The 11,565-nt window shown below is 41.7% G+C and overlaps 1 pseudogene; it reads left to right on the top strand.

Annotated features, from left to right (window-relative positions):
* Positions 1-9,346: 9,346 nt before the first annotated feature.
* On the top strand, positions 9,347-10,782 carry LOC102842449 (annotated as a pseudogene).
* The last annotated feature ends 783 nt before the right edge of the window (positions 10,783-11,565 follow it).

The following is an 11,565-nucleotide window of genomic DNA, read 5'->3' as shown; positions in this document are numbered from 1 at the left end:
CTCCTTGGGCTCTGTCTATGCCACAATCTTTCCTCACTCCTCACTCTTTCCCATGGGAAGTCATGGGATCCCAAGATTTCAGTAACCACCCTTCCTATATTCATCAAGCCCTGGTCTCTGATTACTGTCTTGAGTCTAGGCCTTAACCCTGAGCTTCAGATCCTGATATTCAAGTGCTTCTAGAACACTTTATCAACCATGCCTCACAGACACTTTCATCTTCATATATGCGGTGCTGAACTCATCGTCTTCCACTCAAACTGGTTGCCCCTTCAGTCTCACCTATGTCCAGAAATTTTACCCACACCTCTCCCCACAGTCACTCAAAGCAGTCTCTTGCCTGCCTTTCTCTTCAGTCACAATATCCAGTTTCCACACGTTCATAATTTTGGCTCCTAAAAATCTCCTTGATCATTTCCCCTTCCTCTTTCCTGGTTCTACTAGTATAATCCAGGTCCCATCATATTGCAGATGCAGATGCTTACCCTGGACTTGTTGGGTCCACACTTGCCCTACTCCTGACACTCTCTTACTATAGTAAGAGCTTCTTCTCCAACATACCACTTCAACTTATCAACTAAGCACATACTGCTGCTTAACATCCTAAAGTGGTTCTTTGTTGCTTGAAGGATAAGATTTAGAGACCTTGCCATGCTCATAAAGTGTCCTTTATAAAAGGCCTGACCTCTGCCTCCCTTTATAGTCCCATCTGAGAACCTCTTCAGCTTTCAGTCTCCCTCCAGCCAAAATGAACTTCTTTACATTCCTGGAAGGCTTCAGATTTTCAGTGTCTGTACATGCTTTTCCTTTGACTTGAGCACTCCCACTTCTCCATCTCACTAGCCTTCCTTAACCACATCACACTTTGGGCAAAGACAGGATAACTATTCAATTCCAATCACAGATCCAATGCTGTTTTTATGAGGAAGCATTGCCTTGAGCTCAGGCTATTCAAGGGTATCCCCTCTGTAGCTCTCCAATTCTTAACAGTCAACATCCTCACAGTTCTTTTCTTGTCTCTCTGACATTAGATTGTGTCCTCCTTAAAGTACACGCCCTGTGAATTCCTTAGCACTTTGCACAAGGTTTGATACTCATACCAAGTATCAATATATGCTGTCAATATAGGCTCATTAAATGAATGAAGCTTTTTCTATTTGTTATATCTCACACAGTTGAGACTGTTGATATCTTGCAAACAAGTGTACTAGTCACTGGAGAAAGATGCAGAAGCCACACCTCACAGGTGATTTGCACAAGTATATCTGCTAACCTACTCCTTGGGCCTTCTCAACAATCCCCAGAAAATCCGGATACCAGGAGATGTACATCCAGAAACACATCCACAGACAGGCCCTTGAATAGCAGGGCCTCCCTCACCCCTAGGGTTAACCAGTCCAGTTATGCCTGTCTCACAGAGTTGAGGAAATTCCCAACAGGCACCAATGACAAATTTTAGAGCAGTGGAATGGAACTTCATCCAGCCTGTGGGACCACATACAACTCATGTGACATCTTTGAGTGTCAGATTCATAATGTGGAAAATAGATAAAATAATGATACCCACACCAAAGAGTTGCCATTGGCAGCACTCAGTGAATGGGAGCTCTCATGTTAGTTTCAGTGGTATCAGTGTCCTTTAGAGTCCACTCATTTCTTTCATTTAACTCCATGTTCCTCTGTATCTCTCTCACAGTTTTCCAGATCATTTTGGAGAAAGGGTACCCATCATATTTGTTTATTCATCCAACAGTCATTTCCTGTACCTCTAACTGTGTTCAAGGCACTCTTCTGTGTCTATGAGTGTGGAGAGATGAAGAGAGTGGAAGAAAAGAAATACAAATGCCTATTCCATGTCAGTTGCTTAATACACATTATTTGCTCTGGTACAACACTAGTATCCCTCTCCTCCCAACTACAGACTTTTTCCCTAGGAAGGGATTTTGTTACCAGAGAATAATCAACATGAAAAAAAAGAAAGAAAGAAAAATGATTAAAATAAAAGCAAACCACAAATTACCAGCCCATATTGAAAGGCATCTAATTGCATTGAGAATTGTGATAATACCTTACATTTTGCTCTGGTCTGATTACAGCTCAAAGGATAAACACAGGCATGGCAGGCAGTATTTGCCCTGCCAGCACTGGGACTCTGGGACTCCAGGAGCATTGGATTTCCCTTCCCACAATGCCTACTTTGATGTTGTTTGTACCCAAAATGCACACTGCAAACTTTCTTCGTGTAAACAATAAAAACTATTTCAGACTGTGTCTTACACAGACACAATTGACTTCAGCTCTAATGAACTTAGCTTGAATCATGAACAATCAGACCCAGAGAGACCCTTAAAGGTCACGTAGCTCAAGGTTTTCACTATACAGTGACTAGTAGCCCCGGAGCTATGGAGGTCCTATCCCAAACCAGTGGCAGTGTTGGGATTGGAAGATTTATCCCTTAGATATGATCAGCAACTGAAGATTCCAATGATCTGCCATGTGCAGAAGATCATTTGATCTTTATAGTTGTCCCTGGAAAAGTCTTCTTATTATACTGAGGTTATGTTGTTGTTGTTGTTGTCAGGTGCCATCAAGTGGAAACTGACTCATAGCGACCCCATGCACAGCAGAACGAAACAATGTCCGATCCTGGGCCAACCTCACTACTGCTGCCACACTTGATACCATCACCGATGCCACCTGGCTGATCCATCTCATTGGGGGGTCCTCCTCTTTTTCTCTGACCCTCCACCTTACCCAGCATGACATCCTTCTCCAGAGACTGTTCCCTCCTGACAATATGTCCAAAGTATGAGAGACAAAGTTTAGCCATCTTGGCCTCCAAGGAGCACTCTGGCTTCACTTCTTCCAAAACAGATCTATTGGTTCTTTTGGCAGTCCATGGCACTTTTAGTATTCTCCTCCAACACCACAATTCAAAGGTATCAATTCTTCTACGATCTTCCTTATTCACTGTCCAGCTTTCGCATCCATATGAGGTTATTGAATATACCATGGCTTGGGTCAGGCGCACCTTAGTCCTCGAGCCGACATCTTTGCTCTTCAACACTGTAAAAATTTCCTGTGGAGCAGATTTGCCTAATGCAATACGTCATCTGATCTCTTGACTGCTGCTTCCGCGAATGTTGATAGTTGATCCAAGAAGAATGAAGTCCTTGACAACTTCAATCTTTTCTCCATTGATAAAAATGTTGTTTATTGGTCCAGTGGTGAGGATTTTTGTTTTCTTGACATTGAGATGTAATCCATACCAAAGGCTGTGCTCTTTGATCTTCATCAGCAAATGTTTCAAGTCCTCTTCACTTTCAGCAAGCAAGGTTGTATCATCTGCATATTGCAGGTTGTTAATGAGTCTTCCTCCAATCCTGCTGCCATGTTTTTCTTCATAGAACCCCACTTCTCGTATTATTTGCTTGCTCAGCATACAGGTTGAATAAGTATGGTGAAAGAACACAACCTTGTCACACACCTTTCCCAATTTTAAAACATTCAGTGTTCCCATGCTCTGTTCGAACAACTGAGGTTATGTAGAGGTTATATAATTTTTTCAAGATCCTACAGCTAAGAAAGTTGTATAACCTGGATTATAACTCAGTATTCTTGACTTTTCATTATTCACAATTATTTCAATTAATGTTAGGTGTCATCTAGTTGGTTCTGATTCATAACAGCCCTATGTACAACAGAACAAAACACTCCCTGGTCCTGCTCTATCCTCTCAATTGCTATGATTGAGCCCATTGTTGTAGTTCATCTCATTGAGGGTCTTCAGCTTTTCCTTTGAACCTCTACTTTACCACCCATGATGTCATTCTCCAGAGACTGATCCCTCTTGACAACACGTTCATTGCTCCAGTTACCATCAGCTTTTCCCCATGACCTGATCATGTTGATATCTCACTCTTTGCATTAGTTTGGCCAAGACCAGTCCCAATTCAAGTCTCCTCACATGGAGAAAGCATTTTGTCCAAGGTTCAGGTTCTGTTGCATCTGTTCTCATGGCTTCTCCATGGGAATTATGGTATAATCATGACTCAAAGTCAAAGTGGCTATGGCAGATTCCCAGCTGAGGCAACCACTGGCCTTGAGTATTATCTGCCATTGACCTTAACTTAAAGGAGATTTGATAATGGCAGAGTAGCCTGATAAAGCTGACTATAGTTCAGCAGAGACCAGCTTAGCACGGATGTGACTTAAGAAAGCTGGCCCTTCAAGGTCAATAGCAACTGCTCATGACATCAATACAGAGGAAGTGTGGTGAGTAATAAAACCTTCACTGGCTTATACTATTTCTACTAGGGTCTCACTAGCTCTGTTTCCCATTAGCATTACTAGATTCCCACCCATCAAGGGACAGAGAGGAAACCAACATGTTTCTAGTTTTGAGTTGTATGTTAGGAAAAGGAACCCAGATTGAAATATTACCCTGCATAACACCTGCAGGCAAATAACTTCACCAGCTGAAATGCAGAGTCCTAAGACACAGCCTGGAACAGCAGTCAGAGTTTCCTGGGACTATGATAAGCCTGAAGGGCCCAAAATGAGACCTGGCATTATTGTTATTTTTATTTCTCTTGCACTTTTGTTTATTTCATGTGACTTTTTAGTGGCCTAAGAAAAAGCCTATGGGATTTGGAGTAACATGAATGAATATAACTCTTTGAAACCAATGCTTCAAATAGGAGAAATACTAAGACCCAGAGACTACATGAAGCTTGTCTTGAGTGGAGAAAGGACCATGGGAACAGCCAACCTCAGGATACAGCAAGCAGTTCTCTGCAAAGAAGCTCATCTTTCTGGGTCTTGGTAACCAACCTCTGGGATCACAAGTCAGTAATATAGCCAGGTTCTCAAGCAGATGATAAGCCTTGGATCCCACAATCACCTGATGGTCACTCTGTCCTGAGTGTAGCCACACCCTAGGGCCTCACGCAGATTTGCTGCTGCACTCATATCAGAAGCACATAAACCCATCCTATCCTTTGGATCCCTGTGACACAACTCATATGGACTAGCAGCTTCAAAAGAATTCAGTTAAACACCAAACAAGGATAGCTAGGAGTCTGTATTAATTAGCTAGTGCCATAACAAAAATATCACAAATTGGTGGTTCTTAAGAACAGAAATTGTTTGTCATACAGTTCTGGAGTCTGATTTTGGAATCGAATAGCTGCCAGCAATCATTGGGGTTCCTTAGCATTCCTTGGTGTCTGAGTATATGTTTCTGTGTTTATTTTACTCTTTTTATAATATGTCTCTCAGAAGTGATTAGGTTTAGGACCTACCATCAGGGGGTCCTGTCTGGTAGGATCTCATTAGCATAACAACAGAAATTCCTTATTTCCAAACAGGATCACATACACAGATACAGGGACCAGGATTTCAGTACATATTTTGAAAGGACACAATTCAATCCATTAGGGATTGAATTGTCAGGTCCAGCAGCAATCTTCTTCCCAGTCCCTTGCCCCACCTGCCATTTATTTGTCCTGATCTCCACATGGCAGAGGCTTGTGTGATGAGCTGCAGGATTATTAGCTGCCCAGCATGGAAAAAAAAAAATGTATCCTAAATTGTGGACACTAAGGGGATACAGGTGTGATGTTGCAGGATAATGCACTAGACCGCAAGGTTGGTTTGAACCAAAAGGTCAGTGACTCGAAATCACAAATGCTCTTCGGAAACCTCATACAGGGTTGCTATGAGTTGGGACTGACTGATAGCACTTAACAACAACATCAACAACAAGGGGGTGTCAGTATCAGGCTAGAGGCCCCTAAGTAAGCTGAGACCACAGGGTAAGAACAAAAACTCCTTTTATCTTTCTTCCAGAAGTCCAGCTCAGAGAACAGAAACTCTCTGGACAATTGTGACCAAATCAGCAGATCTCCCTGGATCTGCACATAGCATCTCCCCCTTCCCTTTTATCACATAAGAAACGTTAGCCTCCTCTCTGTACAATGCCAGGCGCTCCTTCGTTCTTCATCTCTGCTATTCTTAGAGAACTCTAAAGTTGTTACCTGCTTGCAGTGAAGCTGCTCTTGCTGAATCACCACTGCCCGTGTTACTTAAACCTAAAGGCATTTTTCAGTTATCTTACTTAACCTGTCAGCAGGATTTGACACTGTTGACAACTACTTTATTTTTTAAACCATCTCTTTGGTTTCCATGACACTAAAGTCTTCTGGGATCCCTGCTTTTTTCTCTGCCATCGTTTTCTTAGTTATGTATTTCCTAGTCAACTTCTCATGTCCCTAAAAGATTAAGACTTCCTACAGTATTTGTAAGGAGCTCTGGTAGTGTAGTGGTTACCAGTTGGGCTGCCAGCCTCAAGGTCAGCAGTTCGAAACTACCAGCAGTTCCGAGGGAGAAAGATGAGGAGTTCTGCTCCCATAAAGATTTACAGCCTCAGAAACCCTGTGCAGGGTCACTATGAGTCGGAATCGACTCCACAGTACTTAACAACAGTATTTGTTCTATTCTCTTTTCATTAGACACTCTCTCTGAATGATCTCATCTGTCCTGATGGCTTCAGTCACCATATGCTCCAGTTATTTTTTGTTATGTAACAAAATACCCCAAAACTTGGTGTCATAAAACAACAACTATTTGTTATTCCTGTGGTTCAAGAATGTGGACAGGGCACAGCAGGGCTGGCTTGTTTCTGCTCAAGGATGCCTGGGACCTCAGAGATGAAGATTCATACAGCAGGAGATGACTCAAATGACTGAGGACTGGTACAACTGGGAATGCAGAATCAGCTTCCAATCCCCATGTGGCAGAGGATTTTGTTGTTGATGTTGTTAAGTGTTGTCGAGTCAGTTCTGACTCATAGCATCCCTGTATAGGGTTTCCAATGAGCGACTATTGAGCTTGCACCACTGACCCTATTGTTCAAACTGACCTTGCGGTCCAGAGCATTAACCCACAGTGCCACACCAGGGCTCCTCAGTTTTGTTAAGAAAGGTTAATGTTGGTCTGAAACTGAGAAGACCAAGGTTCTAGGTGTCAAACTAAGGTGGGAGTCCTTCACTCACATGTTTGGTAGTTGGGTTGTGATGGCTGAAAGACAGACTCATTGGAGATTGTTGACTGAAGCATCTATATATGGCCTTTCCTGGGACTTCTCATAGCATGGCAGTTAGGCTCCAAAAGAGAACATCTCCAGAGGGTGCCCTTGGAGAACAAGCTTTCCAAGAGACCGAGGTGGAAGTTATATGACTGTTTATATCCTACCCTTGGGAGTCATGCAGAATACTTGGTAGCTGACTTACTAAGGCAAGCCAAGATTGAAAAGGAAGGACATTGACTCTACCTCCTGTTTGGGAGATTTCCAAACAATCTGTGAACATGTATTAAACTTGCTACACCTTCTTTATGCTAATAATGGCAAAATTAATGTCTCCAGTCTAGTTATTTCACATCTAAATCGATATGTTCAAAGTTGAACTCTTGATTCTGCAACCCCCACAACTCTGCTCTTCCCTTGGTCTTTCCTTATTCTAGCAATAAATTGAACCATCATTCACCCAGATCTTAAGCCTAGGAGGTATTTTCAACTCTTCTTTCTCATCCCCACATCCAGACTTTTAAAATAACCTGTAAGCTCAGTCTGTAATTTAAATCCACTATTGGACTTTCCTCTCCATTTTCACTATAAGCACTTCCTTCAGTACAAGCCTGTCATGATTTCTCATCTGTACCTCTACAAAACAATACTTTTAAACTGTAAGTCATGCCATACCATTTGCATATTTAATACCTCTCAATAACATCCTGCTGCACCTACAATAAGGAGGCTGCTAACCTCAAGGTCAGCATTTCAAAACTACTAGCCACTCTGTGGGAGCAGGATGAGACTGTCTGCTCCTGTAAAGATGTACAGCCTCAGAAAGCCTATGCAGGGTCACTATGAGTCGAAACTGACTCCATGGCACACTGCTGCCACCACCACCGCAACTACAATAAAATCCAAAATATAACCCTGGCTTTAAAAGTTCTGTGTAAGTGGCCCCACTCACTGCTCAGCCTCTTGTTGCTACAATGCCTGTCTCTCACTGATAATGCAAGAGCCATATTAACTGCACATCAAGTACTAATATGTCTCAGGACCTTAATGCAGGGTGTTTTCTCAATGTATAATGCTCCTTCCCTCTCTGCCTCCACATGACTAACTCCTACTTATCCCACATGTTTCACTTCTCATGTCTCTTTTTATTTTGCAACACTGTGAGCTTGCACTCCACTCTGCATTGTTCTCCCTATCCCAACACTCACCATGCTTCATTGCAATTTCCTACTAGACTAAGCCCTGTGAGGAACATATGTCTCTGCACACCACTGAGTAGGTGGGTAAACATAATCCAAACTCAACAAGTACCTATCCAGTGAAACATCTGAGATAAGATTTAAAGGATGGTTTTAAATTTGCCAGACAGAAAGAAAGCTATTCAATACAGGATGTAAATAGGCCCAGAAGTGAGAAAGATGAGAATGAGGTATATGGTGAGGTGTATTTATCACAATAATACATGCCTGGTACTTATTAGTTTGTATGGTGACAAACTTGACAAAGATCAAAAAACAGTTGTGATGGCAGTGATCCCTGGCCAAAAAACACAGATGTCCAGACTCAGTGTTTCCTACATTGTTGGAGCTGAGAGAGAAACAAGGCAGTGTAACAGATTCAGGTTGCTCTCTGATGGAGCTGGGAAGGTGAGAGGATCAGAGGGCAGTTTGCTCAGGTCAACAAGGATAGATGTCTTCAGACTCACCCCAGCATATGGTCACAAGATTAATGTCCTCAGGCTAAAAGGAGCCCATGTAATTAATAACTATTGATGCTAAAGCTAAGAGCTCCTTGCTCCTGATTGGAGTACCTGTTTGATAGAATTTTCCCCAATTATTTATTTAACTTTCTATTCCTCAAAACACTCCTTCCATGTCCTGCCTGACCTCTTTAGAGGATTCTGAGGAGTTCCAGAGGGTCCCCTTCCCAAGTCCAGACTGGGGAGCTCTCCAAACGGCACCCTAAAACAGATGTATACTGGATGGGCCAGCAAGCTAATTTAGAGCCTAAAACCCAGATAAGAAGTCTTGGTGTAGTGTTGTAGGATAAGCATTTGACAACAAGGTCAGTTTAAATTGCAAGGTCGGGGGTTCACATTCACCAGCCTCTCCTCGGAAGCCCTATGCTAGGTCACTATGAGTCAGAACCGACTCGCCAGCACTTAACAACAACCCAGGTAAGTCTTCCTTTCCTGCCCTCAGCACTCTACCAATAAGTAGTAGTAGGTAGATGGACGACCGAACTCATTGTGGGAAGCGCATGGCCTGAGTGGCACTGGCGCGGGCCTGGAAACACTTGTCCTGGTTCTACTGCCAGTACCAGGTGGTCACGACGCTCTACATGCTGGAGCCCTGGAAGCGGACTGTGTTCGATTCGATGCTGGTTTCTGTTCTGGGGATGGCATTATACACAGTATATGTCTTCATGCTACGGCACATCATGGCAATATTGCACTACTTTGAAATTGTACCGTGATCACCATGTGACCAAGATCCACAGGTTCCTGAAGAACCACCCTCTGAAGTTGGAATGGGACTTCATCAGATGGCATAAGTAAGTACTAGGTGTCAACATAAGCAGCCTTATGAGTATGACGGCTCAAATTCGTGAGTTGTTAAGTACCGTGGAGTCAGTTCCGACTCATAGTGACCATGCATAGGGTTTCTGAGGCTGTAAATCTTTGTTGTTGTTGTTATGTGCCGTGGAGTTGGTTCCGACTCATAGTGACCCTGTAAAGGGTTTCCGAAGTTGTAAATCTTTGTGTTGTAAATCTTTGTGGGAGCTGAAAGCTTCCTCTTTATCCTGCGGAGCAGCTGATAGTTTTGAACTGCCGACCTTGAGGTTAGCAGCCCGATTCGTAATAAATATGCTACCAGAGCAAATTTATGAGTTGTTGTTGTTGTTGTTAAGTGCCGTTGAGTCGGTTTCGACCCATAGCGACCCTGTACAGGGTTTCCGAGGGTGTAAATCTTTACAGGAGTAGAAAGCCTCATCTTTCTCCCGCAGAGCGGCTGGTAGTTTCGAACCGCTGGCCTTAAGGTTCGCAGCCCGATTTGTAACCACTATGCTACCAGAAATTTATGAGTAGGACAGGTAAATAATCGTAACTTGTGTTGTGTTTTGTAGTTGTAATTTTAAGAGGCTCTTGTATAGTTTTTTGGTCTATTTTAACATCATAGTCATTTGTACTTTGATATTAGTATTTTCTTAATCTTTGTGACTATTTCAATAGTATCCCATGGAAGCTTTTCTTAATATAACTGAATACAATTTAATTGCTTTCTATTTTTAAATTCCAAAGTCATTAGTTGGCTTTATCGCTGTTGCTATTGTATGACATATACATCAGCCTGGGTCTATTTCTACACTTGACCAAAGTTTTGTAAGAAACAATACAAGATATGGGGCAAGAAGGAGGGGAGGGACAATATTTTACTGAGCACTACTTATAAAAGACTTACCTGTAAGTTCAAACTCAGGAGGATAGTTCAATAAGTTTAAGTTATCTAGACTCCACTCTATTTAGCAACTTTTGCTTTCAAAGTGTGAAAGCTGTTCTTAACAATGAAAAACAGATCCTGCTAAAGTTAAAATAAAGGAACATTTCACCTTTAAAATTTTTAATTCTTACTTGAACTTATTTCCAGAAAACTTATGATGATGATTCTTATGACCAAATGTTCTCAATTGGTTAGGTAGTATTATTATGTAATGCTTATATAGTATAGTGTTTTTAATAGAAAGTAAATACATTTCCTCTGAAGGCTACTGTTAACAGTGTACTTCCTTAATTTATTTTCATGAATGTAATTGCTGCTGTAAATGCATTTGCACATTGCATTAAGATATGATGAGATGAATTGTAGTTTAAAACTAGAGCAAAAAGAAGTGTAAACTTGGTTCACATCCTTTCAGCCTTGGTATTTTTTTTTTTTTTAAAGATTTTTATGCCTTAAATATCAAATGACTACTCAAGTTTTGTTTTTTGTTTTTTTTTAAGTAAACTCATTAAATTTAAAGGGAGGGGGACGGTAATAGGCATTATGCGAGTCCAAGCGATTCAAAAGCCCTCAGGAACAAATACTTGTTCAATTAAAAAAGAGCTACTTAAAATTACTTTAAACAAAGCACACTTATTAGTACTGGTATGCTTTTAGAGCTGCTTTATTGTTGTTATTGTTAAGTGCTGTGGAGTCAGTTCCTACCCATAGCGACCCTGTACAGGGTTTCCAAAGAGCAGCTGGTAAGTTTTAACCACCAACATTGAGGTTCAAACTGACCTTGCAGTCCAGCACATTAACCCACAGCACCACACTTTGTTTATTCTCATTTGTTTGGCTCAACCAACCAGACACACACTCTCACTCTGCCTAATAATTATTACTTAAGGAAACTATCATCTAAAGAAAGGAGTAATTGAGGGAAAAGAGAAAGCCTTTAGAATTGCAGTGAAAACACATTTCTGTATTTCCCAGGAG

Source organism: Chrysochloris asiatica, unplaced genomic scaffold (assembly GCF_000296735.1).
Source record: "Chrysochloris asiatica unplaced genomic scaffold, ChrAsi1.0 scaffold00301, whole genome shotgun sequence".
NCBI lineage: Eukaryota > Metazoa > Chordata > Mammalia > Afrosoricida > Chrysochloridae > Chrysochloris > Chrysochloris asiatica.
Note: the sequence above shows the minus strand (reverse complement) of the source record. Positions and strands in the feature narration are given on the sequence as shown.